We start from the raw sequence: 15,890 nt of genomic DNA, 5'->3' as shown, positions 1-15,890 counted from the left end.
CTTGTAAAAAAAATGGCTCTAAACAAAATTCCCATCTTTGGGGCAGCTAGGTGGCACAGTGGATAAGCTTTAGCTTTGAAGTCAAGAGACCTGAGTTCAAATCCAGCCTCAGACACATGACACTTACTAGCTGTGTGACACTTGGCAAGACACTTAACCCTGATTGCCTCACCAAAAGATAAAAAGAAAACAAAAAACAAACAAAAAAAACCAGAGTTTAAAATTCAAGAAATTGGCTGGGATCATGAGCAAAATGTGCAAGAAAATTCAGATCATAGAATCTTTCTTTGGTGACAAAGAAGATCAAAACATGCAACCAGAAGAAGAAAACAAAATCAAAACTCCTACATCCAAAGACTCCAAGAGAAATATGAATGTGTCCCAAGACCATGGAAGAGCTCAAAAAGGATTTTGAGAGGCAAGTAAGAGAAGCAGAGGAAAACTGGAAAGAGAAATGAGAGTGTTTCAAGTAAATTATGAAAAATAAGTCAGCAGCTTGGTAAAGGAAACCCAAATAAATACCAAAGAACATAACACCTTAAAAAAATAGCCTAACCCAAATGCCAAAAGAGGTCCAAAAAGCCAATGAGGAGAAGAATGCCTTAAAAAGCAGAATTGGCCAAATGGAAAAGGAAATCCAAAAGCTCATTGAAAAAAATACATCCTTAAAAATTAGAATGGAGCAATTGGAAGCTAGGGACTTTATGAGAAATCAAGACATAGTGAAACAAAACCAAAAGAATGAAAAAATAGAAGACAATGTAAACTACCTCATTGGGAAAAAACAATTGACTTGGAAAATAGATCCAGGATAGATCATTTAAAAATTATTGGACTATCTGAAAGCTATGATCAAAAAAAGAGCCTAGATATCATCTTTGAAGACAGTATCAAGGAAAAACTGCACTGGTATTCTGGAATCAGAGGGTAAAATAGAAATTGAAATCACCTCCTGAAAGAGATCCCCAAAGGAAAACTCCTAGGAGTATTGTAGCCAAATTCCAAAGTGCCCAGGACAAGGAGAAAATATTGCAAGCAGCAGAAATTGGACAATTCAAGTATTGTGGAAACACAATCAGGATAACACAGGATTTAGCAGCTTCTACATTAAGAGACTGGAGGGCTTAGAGTATGATATTTGGGAGGGCAAAGGAGATAGAAGAATCACCTACACAGCAAAACTGAGCATAATTCTTCAGGGGAAAAAAATGGTCATTTAGTGAAATAGAGGACTTTCAAGCATTCGTGATGAAAAGAGGGGAATAGAAAATTTGACTTTCAAATACAACACTCAAGAGAAGCATGAAGAGGTAAACAGGAAAATGAAATCATAAGGGACTTATTCAAGTTGAATTGTTTACATTCCTACATGGAAAGATGATATTTGTAACTCATGAGACCTTTGTCAGTATTAGTGTAGTTGGAAGGAAAACTATATATGTATAGATAGATGGGTAGATAGAGAGCACAGGGTAAGTTGAAGATGAAGGGGTAATATCTGGAGAATAAAATTAAGGGGTAAGAGAGGATTATACTGGGAGGAGAAAGGGAGAGGTAGAATGGGGCAAATTATCTTACATAAAACAGACAAGAAAAGGTTCTTAAAGTGGAGGGAAAACTGGAAGGTGAAGGGAAATGAATGAATCTTATTCTCATCAGATTTGGCTTAAGGAGGGAATAACATACTCAACTGGGTATGAAAATCTATTTTATTCTACAGGAAAATAGGGGGGAAGGCTCTTTGCAGCTCACGTGGACCATGGGGATCTCCTGGGACAACTGGCACAAGCGCTGCAAGACCGGGGACAAGGGTAAGCCCTACCACAAGAAGCGCAAGTATGAACTGGGCTGCCCCTTTGCCAACACCAAGATTGGCCCTGCAGCATCCACACTGTGCGAGTCTGAGGTGGCAGCAAAAAGTACCAGGTGCTGAGGCTGGACTTGGGCAACTTCTCCTGGGGCTCCAAGTGCTGTACCCGAAAAACAAGGATTATTGATGTGGTCTGTAATGCATCCAGCAATGAGCTGGTCCAGACCAAGACGCTGGTGAAGAATTGCATCGTGCTCATCGATAGCACCCCATACTATCAGTGGTATGACTCCCACTATGCCCTACCCTTGGGCTGGAAGAAAGGAGCCAAGCTGACTCCTGAGGAGGAAGAAATTTTAAATAAAAAGCTGTCAAAGAAGATCTAGAAGAAATAAGAAGAATGGAAGAGGAATGCCAAGATCAGCCCGCTTCTGGAGGAACAGTTCCAGCAGGGCAAGCTACTTGCCTGCATTGCATCAAGGCCAGGCCAGTGTGGCAGAGCAGACATCTATGTGCTCGAAGGCAAAGAGCTTGAGTTCTACATAAGAAAAATCAAAGCCCAAAAGGGCAAATAAACCCTAACTTGGACATTCTCTAATGGAATAAATCCCCATATTGTTCAAAAAAAAGAAAGAAAGAAAATAGGGGGGAAGGGGATAACAGAGTGGGGAGGCATATTGGGGGAGGAGGTAATCAGAGGCAAAAACTTCTGAGGAGGGACAGGGTCAAAAGAGAGAATAGAACAAATGGTGGGGGAAGAGATAGGATGAAGGGAAATATAGTTAGCTTTCCACAGCATGACTACTATGGAAGTGTTTTGCATGACTACACAAGTATAACCTGCATCAAGTTGCTTGCCTTCTCAATGAGGGTGGGAGGGGAGGGAGGAAGAGAGAAAATCTGGAACCCAAAGTTTTAAAAACAAATATTAAAAATTTTTTTTCACATGCAACTGGGAAATAAGATATATAGGCAATGGGGTATAGAAATCTATCCTGCCATACAGGAAAATAGAAAAGGAAGGGGATAAGAGAAGGGGAGAGGGATACAGAAGGAAGGGCAGATTAGGGGAAAGGGTATTCAGAATGCATGCTGTCTTGGGATTGGGGGATGGACAAGATGGGGAGAAAATTTGGAACTCAGAATCTCATGGAAGTGAATGTTAAAAACTAAAAAGAAATAAATTAATGAATCTTAAACAAAAGAAAAATCTGGGAATTCAAGTATTTTGAGACCAAGCCTTCATTCTCAAAAATCCGTGGTGGTGATATGTAGTCTATGGTCATTTATGAAACAAACAAACAAAATAAATAAATAAAAACTTTAGTTCAAAAGTTGCGAACTTTGGCCCTATTCCAATACTTATGATTCTATCCCAAAGCATAATGCCAGGTGTTTAGGTAATTTAGAATGATGCTTGGATCTTTGGGTCCAGGAGTATATTTGTGTATAGAAATTAAGGGATACTGTCTCCTATCCCTGTTACCTCTGCTTGAATAACTCGTCTTGGAGTAAGTTGGGATGAAAAATAGTAAATTTATTAAGAGAGAGTAGCACTGCTTCTTATCATCTTTCACAGAAATAAGTTTGATACTGTAAGAGAGATTATTGTATTGCCAAAATTCCCTTGTGTATACATTTAAAAGTGGGATTGTGTGATTCTTTTCCAAAGCAAACATGTGCCAAGTAGTTAGCAATTCATGAAGCTTTGGTACATTTTTTAATTAAAAAAATTCTGAGGAACTTTGTGTTTCTGGAATCTCCAGTGACTCATTAGCTGACAACATTCTTCAATGGTTGTATTCAAGCTGTGATGGGTAGGTATATATTGGGGACTGGTGTGGAGGGGTGAGGAAAGGAGGATGACTATACAATCCAAAGTAGTGCTAAATAGAAAGATTTAATAATGAGAGGATTAATGCCTTAACTGTGCAGAATTTACAAAATGGATGGCTTATTTATCTTATGATATTAATAATCAGATATGGGTCAATTTGATCAAAGAAAAACACATTCACTTAAGTGACTGGAATAAAAAATGCGACTATTCAGGTTCATATACATATATATGTATGTGTATGTATGTGTGTGTGTCTGTATACTATCTCTCTCTCTCTCTCTCTCTCTCTCTCTCTCTCTCTCTCTATATATATATATATATATATATACATATATATATATATATATATATATATATATATATATATATATATATATATATATATATATAACAAAAGAGAATGTGTTAGGAAATGTGAAAAATGTTTTAATGTCTGAATGATATGATGTAAAGAATAGAAAGATATATCATTAATGTTTTCTAATAGTATGGAAACATGGAAGGTAATAGGTGATAGCGTTATGTGACTGTTTTGCACAGAAGAGCTGGAATGAATGTGATATTTAAAGGGACATCTCTCCTCTGAGTTTGACAGTCAAGAGATTTTCCAATATTCTGTCATTCTCCCTCTCCCACCCTGAGCTCATGGAGTGAGTGCCAGACTAATCAATTGTATATCAAATCTTTCCCTGTGACAGTTGTTGAAGGAACTCATCAGGTTCCCCAGCACAATGTACTTTTGCTTCATTAATTGTAAACTCATTTTTGATTCCACTGACCATGACAGACTCTAGAGGATCTTTGAGATGACAAGCTCCCCTGATCAGCTCATCAGGATTTTTTAGCTGCTTTTCAGCAAAATTGAAAACCATGAATCCATCAGTCAAAAGGAAATCTGCTACTCCCCATTGTTTTGAGTGCCTATCAAGGCTGACTGAAGACACTGGAACATTCCCCTGCATAATTATACTATGTGCAAGCCAGTTATGTTCATTTCAGGGTCCACACTGATAAGTGCATGAAAGCAGAAATACTTTACCATGCCAATTCCAATCTCATGGTAATTCAAGTACAGTTAATATAAAGAGAGAGAAGCTATTTCATCTGGGCTACCCATTAATTGCCGATTGCTAGAAGCAGTTTAAGTATTACATGATATTGAGTACAAATATATTTCTATCTATCTATCTATCTATCTATCTATCTATCTATCTACTCACACATATAGTGCAACAACAAAACAACATTAGTTGAAACCTCATATTTTTAATTTTGTCTGCAGCAAAATCTAATTTCACCAATTTCCAGTCCTGAGATTGGTCTAGAGTTTCAATTGAAAAGCATCAGGAAATGGAGTTCTGCTCTGGTGCATGCTTCCAAAATGCTAGAAAAGACACAGTCACCTAGGGAACAAAAGTAAGAAACCATAACATTCTTGGAATTTCAATTCAGTCTAGATATTTACAAGAAGCTCATAATACTCTAAGATAAAATTATTACTGACTTCTTGAATTATAATAGATTTCAGCACAATATACTGATCTCCTTGACCTTTTGGATGCAATAGGGCAAAACAAGAAATTCTTATCCCAATGTGCTTTTGCCTTCTATGAGGTATTATTTATATCTATTCTGCTTATATGTGAAACAAAGGTTATATGTTTCATGGATGCATTCTAATTCCCTTGAAGATTTACTAGGTTATATATCATTTGATATGGTGCAGAGGAATGTGAAAGTAGGAAGGGTAAAAAGAAAAGCAATGAGACTAAAATAAATATTTACATTTTCCTAACCTGTTAAATCTTGAAGAAAGCTTATATGCCTTAACAATAGTCAAACATCTCATATTGCTTTCAAAGAATATAGATTGCATAAAATGGAGCACAGGAGTCCAGGAATTCTCATTTCTTGAACAATTCATGTGCTTGTAAATAAAAATAAGTCAGAAACAACTGCTTAAAATATATGCATTTGCATGTATAAAAACATACATACCTACACCTATGTGTGTATGTATATATCCTGAAATTCTGAAGAATACAGAGAAGCATTGGGAAAACATATGAACTTATTTAAAATATATGAATTAGAAAGAACATTCAAAACAAAAACAAGAATAACATAAAAAAACCCAAAATAATGCAAATAAAGTAACAGCAGCAGTAGCAAAAAAACAAAACAAAACAAAACAAAAACTATTGTGTAATGATAAAGACCAAGCTTCACCTGAAGGAGATGAGAAAAATTACCTTTCTCCTTTCTTTTCAGAGGTAGCAAATTGTGGATTTGGATGTGGATGTGAAGCATCACACATGTCAGATCTGCTTGATATGTTAATATATTTTGCAGAACTTTCATTTTCTGTTCACTTTTGAAAAATTACTTATCATAAGGAATATCTCTCTAGCTCAGGAATGTGTCAGAAAATATTTAAAAATTAAAGAGATATAAATACAAGAGACTATTCAATAATGTCTATAAATATTTTATGCTTTTATTGTTGAAAGAAATGATGCTCAAAAACCAGTTTGAATGATGTATCCATTCATTTTATAATTCAAATCAATTAGGCAGTTGTTTTGACTTCATGCGAAGCATAATTTTACATTTCAAATATGAATTAGCATGGTGAAGCACAAAGGAATATGAAGTCAGAAATCTGAAATCAGAGTTTGTCTTTGTCATTTATTTCCCATAAGTCACTTTACTGGGTCTCAGTTTCCTCATCTTGGAAATGAGGGTGTTAGGCAAAATGAATTTTCAGTCTGTTTGTATGTGTATGTGTGCTTGAGTGTGTTTGTGTATGTGTGTAATATCCAATTCAGAAAGATGTTGTGTCTTAGCAACAGTGCATGCTTGGAACATTTATATTATAATCTCATTTCATTGCTAAATCACTTGCATAAAAATTCAGTGACATCTTGAGGAATGTCTACATTTTTTGGAGGGCAGAAATTCAGCTCCTATTCCTTTGTAGTGAATGATAATTGTAAATTACTCTCTCTTCCAGGTAATAATGATAGCTAACACTAATATAGCACTTACTATGCCCCCAAGCATTGTGTAAGCCCTTTATATATTTTTTCCTCATTTGACATTTACAACAACCATAGAAAGCACATATTATTTTTATCCCCATTTGACAGATGAAGAAATTGAGGCAAACAGAAGTTAAGTGACTTAACTAGGATTCCATTAAATGCCAAATTTGAACTCAGGTCCTCCTGACTTCAGGCCAGGGGTGCTATCCACTGCTCCACCTAGCTGGCCAAGAGCGTATGTAATATGATATTTTTTGAACTTAATGATCCTATCTTTAGGTGACATTCAGTTTTTCTATTTCATTAGCTCATATCCATCTCAATGCATATTCCACTCATCGGCAAATTCCTATTATTAAAATACGAGCTTTCCAATCTACTTGTGCTAAAAGAAATGTTGCCTTGATTAAGATTGTTGACTCTAACTATTCCTTACTTGATTCTCAGGGAAAGTCAGTCACTACTCAACACAGTCAGTTCTCCTGCAAAATTCTTTTGTTTCCCTCAGGCTGTCTTCTCCTTTCAAAAAACTTCTATAGACTGTTATTGTACTTTTCCCAGCTTTGAAAAGAAAATAATTAAGCCCCATCCATGTAGACATTCTATGAGCAAAATGTTCTACAATATGAGTGAACAATCACTTTTTCTTTAAAACAAGACAGATGCCCATAGTTGTTGAACATCTGGACAAATTAAGGTATATCTATGTAATGGAATAATATAATGCCATAAGATAAAACAAAGATGAAGAATTCAAATTAGAAAAAAAACTTGTATTAATCAGTGCAGAGCAAAGTAAACAGAAGTCTAAGAGTAGTTCTCAAAATGACTATAATAATATGAGGTAAAAGAACATTAAGATATCAGAGCTCTGACTCCTTAACTCTCCAATCTTAATTTCAAAGCACTACACCATGTGGAGAAGTGGTTTGCTATTGGTCTAGAGTGAGTCATATGTTGTCAGAAATGGCCAGAGTAGGTTTTGATTGTTTCTTCTAGTTTATTAACAAGATAAAATTTTTAGTGAGGAGTGATATCTAAGTTAAACATAAATAAAGTGTTTTACAATAAAAAAAAGGAAAACATATTTAAAAACAAAAGCAAGAAGATGGCAAGGTAGAGGAAACAGCTGAACTTTCTCAACATTCCTTTCCAAAGAACTTGAAAATAACAGCTTAAATCAAATTTTAGACTGAAAGGGCAAAAAAAAAAAGGACAAGGTGAGACATTTTCTGATTCAAGACAACTTAGGAGATTAGAAGGAGAGTTCTGTGACACTCCAGTGAAAACTGGCTTGACTTTCACATAGCAGACAGATATATATAAGCTTTTGATGCAGAAGCAGCAATAGCAGCAGCTTTGGGAGCTTTCCAATAAAAAAATAGAAAAGGGACTCATCAGAAAGAGACTCAAAAGAATCCCTATGTTACCACTAGGCACAGGGCCAGGCATTATTTGGCAAATCCTCTATGTAGATCTACTTCCTGGTCATAGTTTCAAAGTGAAGAACAGTATTTATCATTCCAAGGGAACAAGAGCCCTGAGGAGCAATATCACTTTTGGTCCCTAGAAAGCAGTGACCACACCTATCTCCAGATCACACCACCATGAAGACACTAAAACCTTCCATAACCCCAGAACTATCTTTGAAAACTGGAGTGCTTAGAAGGCCTGAAGCGTAGAAGATTGCTCCCTACCCCCACTTCAACTACGTTAAGAGAACACAACTTTAGCATTAACTTCAAAGTGAGTAAAGAGGCTGAAAAATAAGCAAATAACCAGAAAAAGTACCCAACCATACAGAGCTATAATATTGACAGGGAAGATTGAGACAAAAACTCAGAAGACAGTGATGTCAAAATAAATACAAGCAAATCCTAAAAGAAAGAAAAAAAAGTGAGTTGGACACAAGCCCAAAAAGAATCTTTGGAAGAGCTAAAACTCATTTCATAAAATTGAATAAGGGGGATAGAGGAAAACTTGGGAAAACAAATGAGAGCTATGCAAGGAAATTTTGACAATATAGTATAGATCTAGGTAAAAGAGGTGCAAAAAAAGAAAACTATAAAAAACAACATAAAAACAGAATTGGCCAAAGGTAAAAATGGAATAAAATTTCACTAATTAAAACAACTCCTTAAAATGCAGAATTAACCAAATGGAAAAAGAGGCACAGGAGAAAATAATTTGTTTCACTGGATAAATTAATTATTTTACTGGAGAAAAAAGACTTCCTTAAAAATCAGAATTTTTGGGAAGTAAAAAGCAATGACTCCATGAGATATCAATAAAACAATAAAACAAGTCAAAAAAATTTTAAAAGAGGGAAAAAATGTTAAATATCTCATCAGAAAAGCCACTCACCTGGAAAATAGATCAAGGAGAGATAATTTAAGACTTTTGGGGAAACCTGAAAGCCATGATGGAAAACCTCTCAAAAACTTAGATGTAATATTTCAAGAAAATCACAATGGAAAACTGCTTTGATATCTTATATGCACAGGGTAAAATAGAAATTGAAAGAATATATCTACCAAAAGAAGTCATCAGAACAAAACTCCCAGGGATAGTACAGCCAAATTCCAGAACTCCTTGGTCAAAGAAAAAATTCAAGCAGCCATAAAGAAGCCATTCAAATAAGATGGAGTCACAGGTAGGTTCACAGAAAATTTAACTGCTACCACCTTAAAGGAGTAGAGGGCTTGGAATATGAAATTCTGTAAAGCAAAAGAACTAGGATTACAACCAAGAATAACCTACACAGAGAAACTGAGTATAATCTTTCAGGGGAAAAGAAAAAGATTTAATGAAAGAGGGGAATTTTGAGCATTGTTGACAGAAAGATCAGAGCTGAATAGGAAATTTGACATTCAAACACAAAACTCAAGAGAAATATAAGAAGGTAGACATGAAAGAGAATTCCTAAGGGATGCAATAAAGTTAAACTATTTACATACTTATATGGAGAGATGATAAATTTTACTCCTAAGAACTTTATGATTATTACTATTATATTATTATGATTATATAATAACTTTACATAGAAAAAAGATGTGGGAGTAAGATAATTATGTGGGTTTCCTTTTTTAGTGGATGAATGGTAATAACAGATGCATTGGAAAAGGGGGGGAAAGAATAAGGCAAATTATCTCACATAAAAGAGGCACATAAGGAAGAGCTTTTACGGTGGAAGATAAAAGATGACTCAGTCAACGTTTGGACCTCACTCTCATCTGAATTTGTTCAAAGAAGAAAGCAAACACACATAACATATACACATACATGTACATATCCATATCCATATACATACAACAAAGTAATACCAATGCTAAACATATTTATCAAATGACATGGCTTTGAAATTTTAAAGGGATAAGTTTAATGAATTATAGGAAGAAAAAGATTGTAAAACTGTACTAATAGGTGACCTCAAGTTTCCCCTCTTAGAGCAAGACAAATCTAAACATAAAATGAATAAGAAAAAAAGTTAAGAAGATGAACAGAATTTTAGAAAAGTTAAATATAATAGACTTCTGGACAAAACTGTAGGGGAATAGAAAAAAATACCTTTGAAATGTAATGCATGCTTTTTGTTCTCAGCTGTACCTGGCACCTACACAAAAAAAATTGATTATGTATCAGGATATGAAAACCTCACAAAGCAATAAAGAAAAGCAGTAATATGAAATGCATCTTATTCAGGCCATAACGCAATAAAAATTATACTCAATAAGAGACTGTAAAAGCACATATTAAAAATACATTGGAAACCATTTTGTAGACTGCTTTGTTCCCCAAAGAAGTGAAATAATTTCCTCATTTCTCTCACAGTTGGTAATTGACAGACCTTGAGAAAAATACAAATTCACTATTGTGCTTGAGTAACAAGCAGCTCCCTGTGCCCTAGAACCACCATTTTGGTGAAGTACTCAGACCACCCTTCTATTAAACTGTGAGTTTTTTCAGAGTGTAGTTCATCTTTTTTTTTTCTTGGTATCCCCAGTGCTTATCAGAGGGCCTGGAACATGGAAGTTGATTAATCAATATTTATTGGCCGAATGACTGACACATCCTCCACTATGCCTTTGCCGAAAAACTTCCCTTCCTTTTAGTCTCCACACACATAATGCTTTAGTTACCCTTTTATATATTGTCTGCTACCATCCGAATCTAAGTTCTGTGAGGGCAAGGACTATCTTTCTTTTTGCTTTTGTTTATATATATAGCATTAACATAGTGCCTGGCACACAGTAAGCAATTAAGAAATTATTAACTAAGTAAAATAAAATATCTCTATTTAGCACTTTAGGTTCTTCACCATCTGATTCAGACTTATCTTTCTAGAATGCTTTCATACAACTACACCTCACCCTTACTACATTCCAACTAAACTAGTATACTTGCTATAACCACAAAAACATATTCCATTGTTGTCTAGTCTTTTCTTAGAGCCCACAATGACTTACTTTCTCATTTATACCTCTTTGGATCTTTAGCTCCTCTCAAGATTCACCTCAAATGTTACTTCCTGTACCCCCAATTGCCTTAATTATCTCTGCTGCCACCTCATTTTTTTCCTTATGTAATTTTGTATATGCTATATCTATTGCTCCTCCTGACCTCCTCTTCATTTGAATCTAAGATCCTTCATTACTGAGAATGTCTTGTTTTTGTCTTTATAATCCCAGTGCCTAAGACAGTGGCCAGCACATAGTATGTCTTTATTAAGTTCTTATTGATTTGAATTGGAGTCCAACTTCAGTAAAACACATTTTTGAATAGCCATTTTATTTTTTTTCTTCTAAAACCAAACTGTAATGCTTTCTGGTTTGGGCTTAATGATGAGAACTATAATTAAGTCACTCAGTTAGAAACATAATAGATCAGCAATTGTGTATGGTTTTTCTATGCAAAGTTATATTGAAAGAGGGTAGAGTTGTGTTGATGGCTTCCTAAGTTCTTTCATTTTTTTGACTAGAACTTAATGTATTATTCAATTAAATTGTCACTTAACTGATTTCACTATCCCTGTTAATCTGCCTAAGTAAATTACCCTGTAGAAGTAAGCTATTGTATTTTATGTTTCATGATTTGTCTTTCTTTTCTTTTCCTCATAAACTTACTTCTATCTTTTCTCATCTTTTTTTGTCCACCATTTGATAGAATCAAGTTAGAATGGCAATTAAAAATTATTTATAATGGAGAGCAAAAATAAATAGGTGATGAAACTGCAAAGTATCATTCTAATGTGAAATAGCACCTAATTAACTTCATTTGCTGCTCACCACTGTCCTACAATAAAGTATTTTTGCATATTCTTCCAATTTTTTTTATTTCTAAAGATTAGGCACTTGTCTTCATTCACATCAGAAGGAGCCTAATTTCTTCTGTTGGGACTCTGAAATCCTTTTAACTATTGGAAAGACTGAGCTATTCAGAGGTTCGTCTTTAAAGAGCTTCCCAAACAAAGCTATCACTCTTTGCAGATGACATGATGATATACTTAAAGAATCCTAGAGAATCAAATAAAAAACTACTGGAAATAATAAATAACTTTAGCAAAGTTGTAGGCTATAAAATAAACCCACATAAATCATCAGCATTTCTATATATTACCAACAGAGCCCAGCAGCAAGAGATAGAAAGAGAAATCCCATTTAAACTTACTGTAGACATTATAAAATATTTAGGAGTCTACCTCCTGAAACAAACCCAGGAACTCTATGAACACAGTTACAAAACACTTTTCACGCAATAAAATCAGATCTAGATAATTGGAAAAACGTCAGTTGCTCATGGGTAGGCCAAGCTAATACATAATAAACATGACAATCCTACCTAAGCTAATTTACTTATTCAGTGCCATACCAATCAAACTACCAAGAAATTATTTTATAGAGTTAGAAAAAATAATAACAAGATTCATTTGGAAAAACAAAAGGTCCAGAATATCAAAGGAACTAATGAAAAGAAATGCAGGGGAAGGTGGCCTAGCAATTCCAGATCTTAAAGTGTATTATAAAGCAGCAATCATCAAAACTGCTTGGTACTGGCTAAGAAATAGGGAGGTGGATCAGTGGAATAGGTTAAATATGCAAGACACAGTAGTCAATGACTATAGTAATCTATTATTTGATAAACCCAAAGACCCAGCTTCTGGGATAAGAACCCACTCTTTGAAAAAAACTGCTGGGAAAACTGGAAAAGAGTATAGCAGAAACTAGGCAGAGACCCAAATCTCTCACCATATACCAAAATAAAGTCAAAATGGGTTCAGGACTTAGATATAAAGGCTGATACCATAAGTAAACTTGGAGAACAACGAATAGTTTACCTATCAGATCTATGGAGAATGGAAGAATTCATGAGCAAACAGGAGATAGAGAACCTTATGAAATGGATCATTTTGATTACATTAAATTGAAAAGTTTTTGCACAAACAAAGCCAATGCAACTAAGATTAGAAGGAAGGTAGAAAATTGGGAAAGAATTTTTACAACCAGTCTCTCTGATAAAGGCCTCATTTCTAAAATATATAGAGAATTAAGACAAATTTATAAGAACACAAGCCATTCCCCAATTGATAAATGGTCAAAGGATATGAACAGACAGTTCTCAGATGAAGAAATTAAAGCCATCTATAGTCATATGAAAAAATGCTCTAAATCATTATTGATTAGAGAAATGCAAATCAAAACAACTCTGAGGTACCACATCACACCTATCAGATTGGCCAACATGACAAAACAGGAAAATAATAAATGTTGGAGAGGATGTGGGAAAATTGGAAGACTAATACATTGTTGGTGGAGTTGTGAAAGGATCCAACCATTTTGGGGAACAATTTGGAACTATGCCCAAAGGGCTACAAAAATGTGCATACCCTTTGATCCAGCAATAGCACTTCTAGGGCTATATCCCAAAGAGATCAAACAAATGGGAAAAGGACCCACATGTACAAAAATATTCATAGCAGCTCTTTTTGTGGTGGCAAAGAATTGGAAATTGAGAGGATGCCCATCAATTGGGGAATGGCTGAGCAAGTTGTGGTATATGAATGTAATGGAATACTATTGTGCTATAAGAAATGATGAACAGGCTGACTTCAGAAAAACCTGGAAAGACTTATATGGTCTGATGCTGAGTGAAGTGAGCAGAACCAAGAGGACTTTGTGCACAATAACAGCCACATTATGCAATGACTAAGATTGTTAAACTGAACCCTTCTCAGCATTATGAGAATCTAAGACATCTCCAGAGGCTTCGGGATGGAAAATGCTGTCCACATTGAACGAAAGAAGTATGGAAGTTGAATCGCTATCACTTATTTTTACTTCCTGTTGAGTTTTGTTTCATCACTCTGATGGTTCCTCCTATTGATTTTAATTTTTACTTACAACTTCACTAATGTGAAAATATGTTTCATGGGTATGTAAAAGTAAAGCCTATATCAGATTCTGTGCTGTCTTGGGGAGGGTGGAGGAGAGGGAGGGGGAGAAAAATTTTCAACTCAAAAGCATATGGAAGTGATTGTTGATAAATCAAAATAAATTAATAAAATTAAAAAAAAAATAAAGAGCTTCCCAGATAATCAGTTTGATAAAGAACTTTTGGAAAAGAAAATAAAATTAATGAGGACTGTACTTTGAGCTGGGGTTTTCATTTTCTCATTGCTAACTCTGGAAATAAAGAATTAAATAACCTATAAGGTGCCTAGAATTTGAATAAGCAATTGAACAATCAAGTAACTACATCAGTGTTTCCACAATCCTTTAGTCACAAGAGAAAATTAACAATTGATGAAAGAAAAATAAAAGTGTTATTGCCTTTGTGATTTTATCCACCACACACTGCATTACTTCCCTTCATTTGCATCTCAATCCAGTCAAACTGTGGTTATCATTCTAACACATGGCATTCCATCTCCCATCACATATCTCCATGACTTTGTATAGGCTGTTACCCATTCCTGGTATATGCTCTCTCCTCACACCTGCCTTTTTGAATTCCTTTCTTTCTTCAAAATTCTGTTTAAGTACCACCTCCTCTATAAATTCTTTCTTTATCTCTGAACCTGCTGATAACTCCGACCAAAAAAAAAATTACTTATATATGTTCTACATGCTTACATATATATACATATGTAGTCTCCTCCAGTAGAATATGTATTCCTTGAGGGTAGGGGCCATTTTATTTTTGCCTATGTATCCACAACACAGTGCTTGGCACAAAGTGATGAGGCCTACAGGTTTAGGGGTGCTGGGACCCCAAAATCACAACATGCAGGTCCTGCCTGAAAAAATTTGACCCAAGTCTTCTTTTGGCCAAAGACAGGGTTTATTAAAGATCTGTCATATTAGCCAGACTCTTAATGAATCTGAGCATCTATGAGTTATTGGTTAGATTGTAAAAATCTGAGTAGTGGTTAGATTTTAAGAATTTGAGCAGCTTAATGGAGACAAGATGGATCTTATATACAGAAAGACTGTCGGAGAAATCTAGGAGTAGCCAAAGAGTTGGGGGGGGGGGACAGGGGGGAGGACTGTGAGGTAATAGAATGTCAGGGACCTGGAGAATGGAAACTAGATAGGATTAAGGGTGGGAAGTGGCCAGGGACCTTAGGGAGGTAAGACAATGGAGGGCCAGGCCAAATTAAGTGTAACAGAGATTGGGTTTAGCTACAATGCAAGCCCAGTTGATGGAATTGTAGCCTCAGGTAAACACCAAAGATTTGGCCATGTGGGAAAGTCCAGGGTTTTTCCTTTTTGGGGTCTAGATCCCATCTTCATTAGTAGTAGGCACTTAATAAATTCTTGTTAATTAATTGATTGATTTATAGATGAAGCTGACAGGGTATGGGCCCAAGCCAAGACCTTTGTCCCTTACCCCCAAAAGAATTTGGGTCCAATTTGCCTATGGACCCTAGAAAAACTCCACTTTAGACTCTCCTTGAACTCCCACTTGATCAAGGAAGTGTCTAGCATTCCCCAAAGGCATTATCCCAGTAATCCTCTCAACTGGCCATTCATAGTGGCTATGCCCAATCTCCCAATTCTCTATTTCCCTTAACCTAGCCTAGCCCTTCATTTTCTATTACCTCAGAATGGCCCCCAGCCACTTTCCACACTTGATCATATCTAGACCCCATTCTACCTCCCAGTCATTCCCATCATGATCCTCTCTAGACTCCTTCTCC

The 15,890-nt window shown here is 35.4% G+C and overlaps 1 pseudogene; it reads left to right on the top strand.

Moving 5' to 3' along the window:
- The first annotated feature begins 1,759 nt into the window (after positions 1-1,759).
- On the top strand, positions 1,760-2,385 carry LOC110222214 (small ribosomal subunit protein eS8 pseudogene; annotated as a pseudogene).
- Positions 2,386-15,890: the final 13,505 nt, after the last annotated feature.

This window comes from Phascolarctos cinereus, unplaced genomic scaffold (assembly GCF_003287225.1).
Source record: "Phascolarctos cinereus isolate Bilbo 61053 unplaced genomic scaffold, phaCin_HiC Scaffold_4;HRSCAF=312, whole genome shotgun sequence".
Taxonomy (NCBI): domain Eukaryota; kingdom Metazoa; phylum Chordata; class Mammalia; order Diprotodontia; family Phascolarctidae; genus Phascolarctos; species Phascolarctos cinereus.
This window is presented reverse-complemented; position numbering and strand designations above follow the sequence as displayed.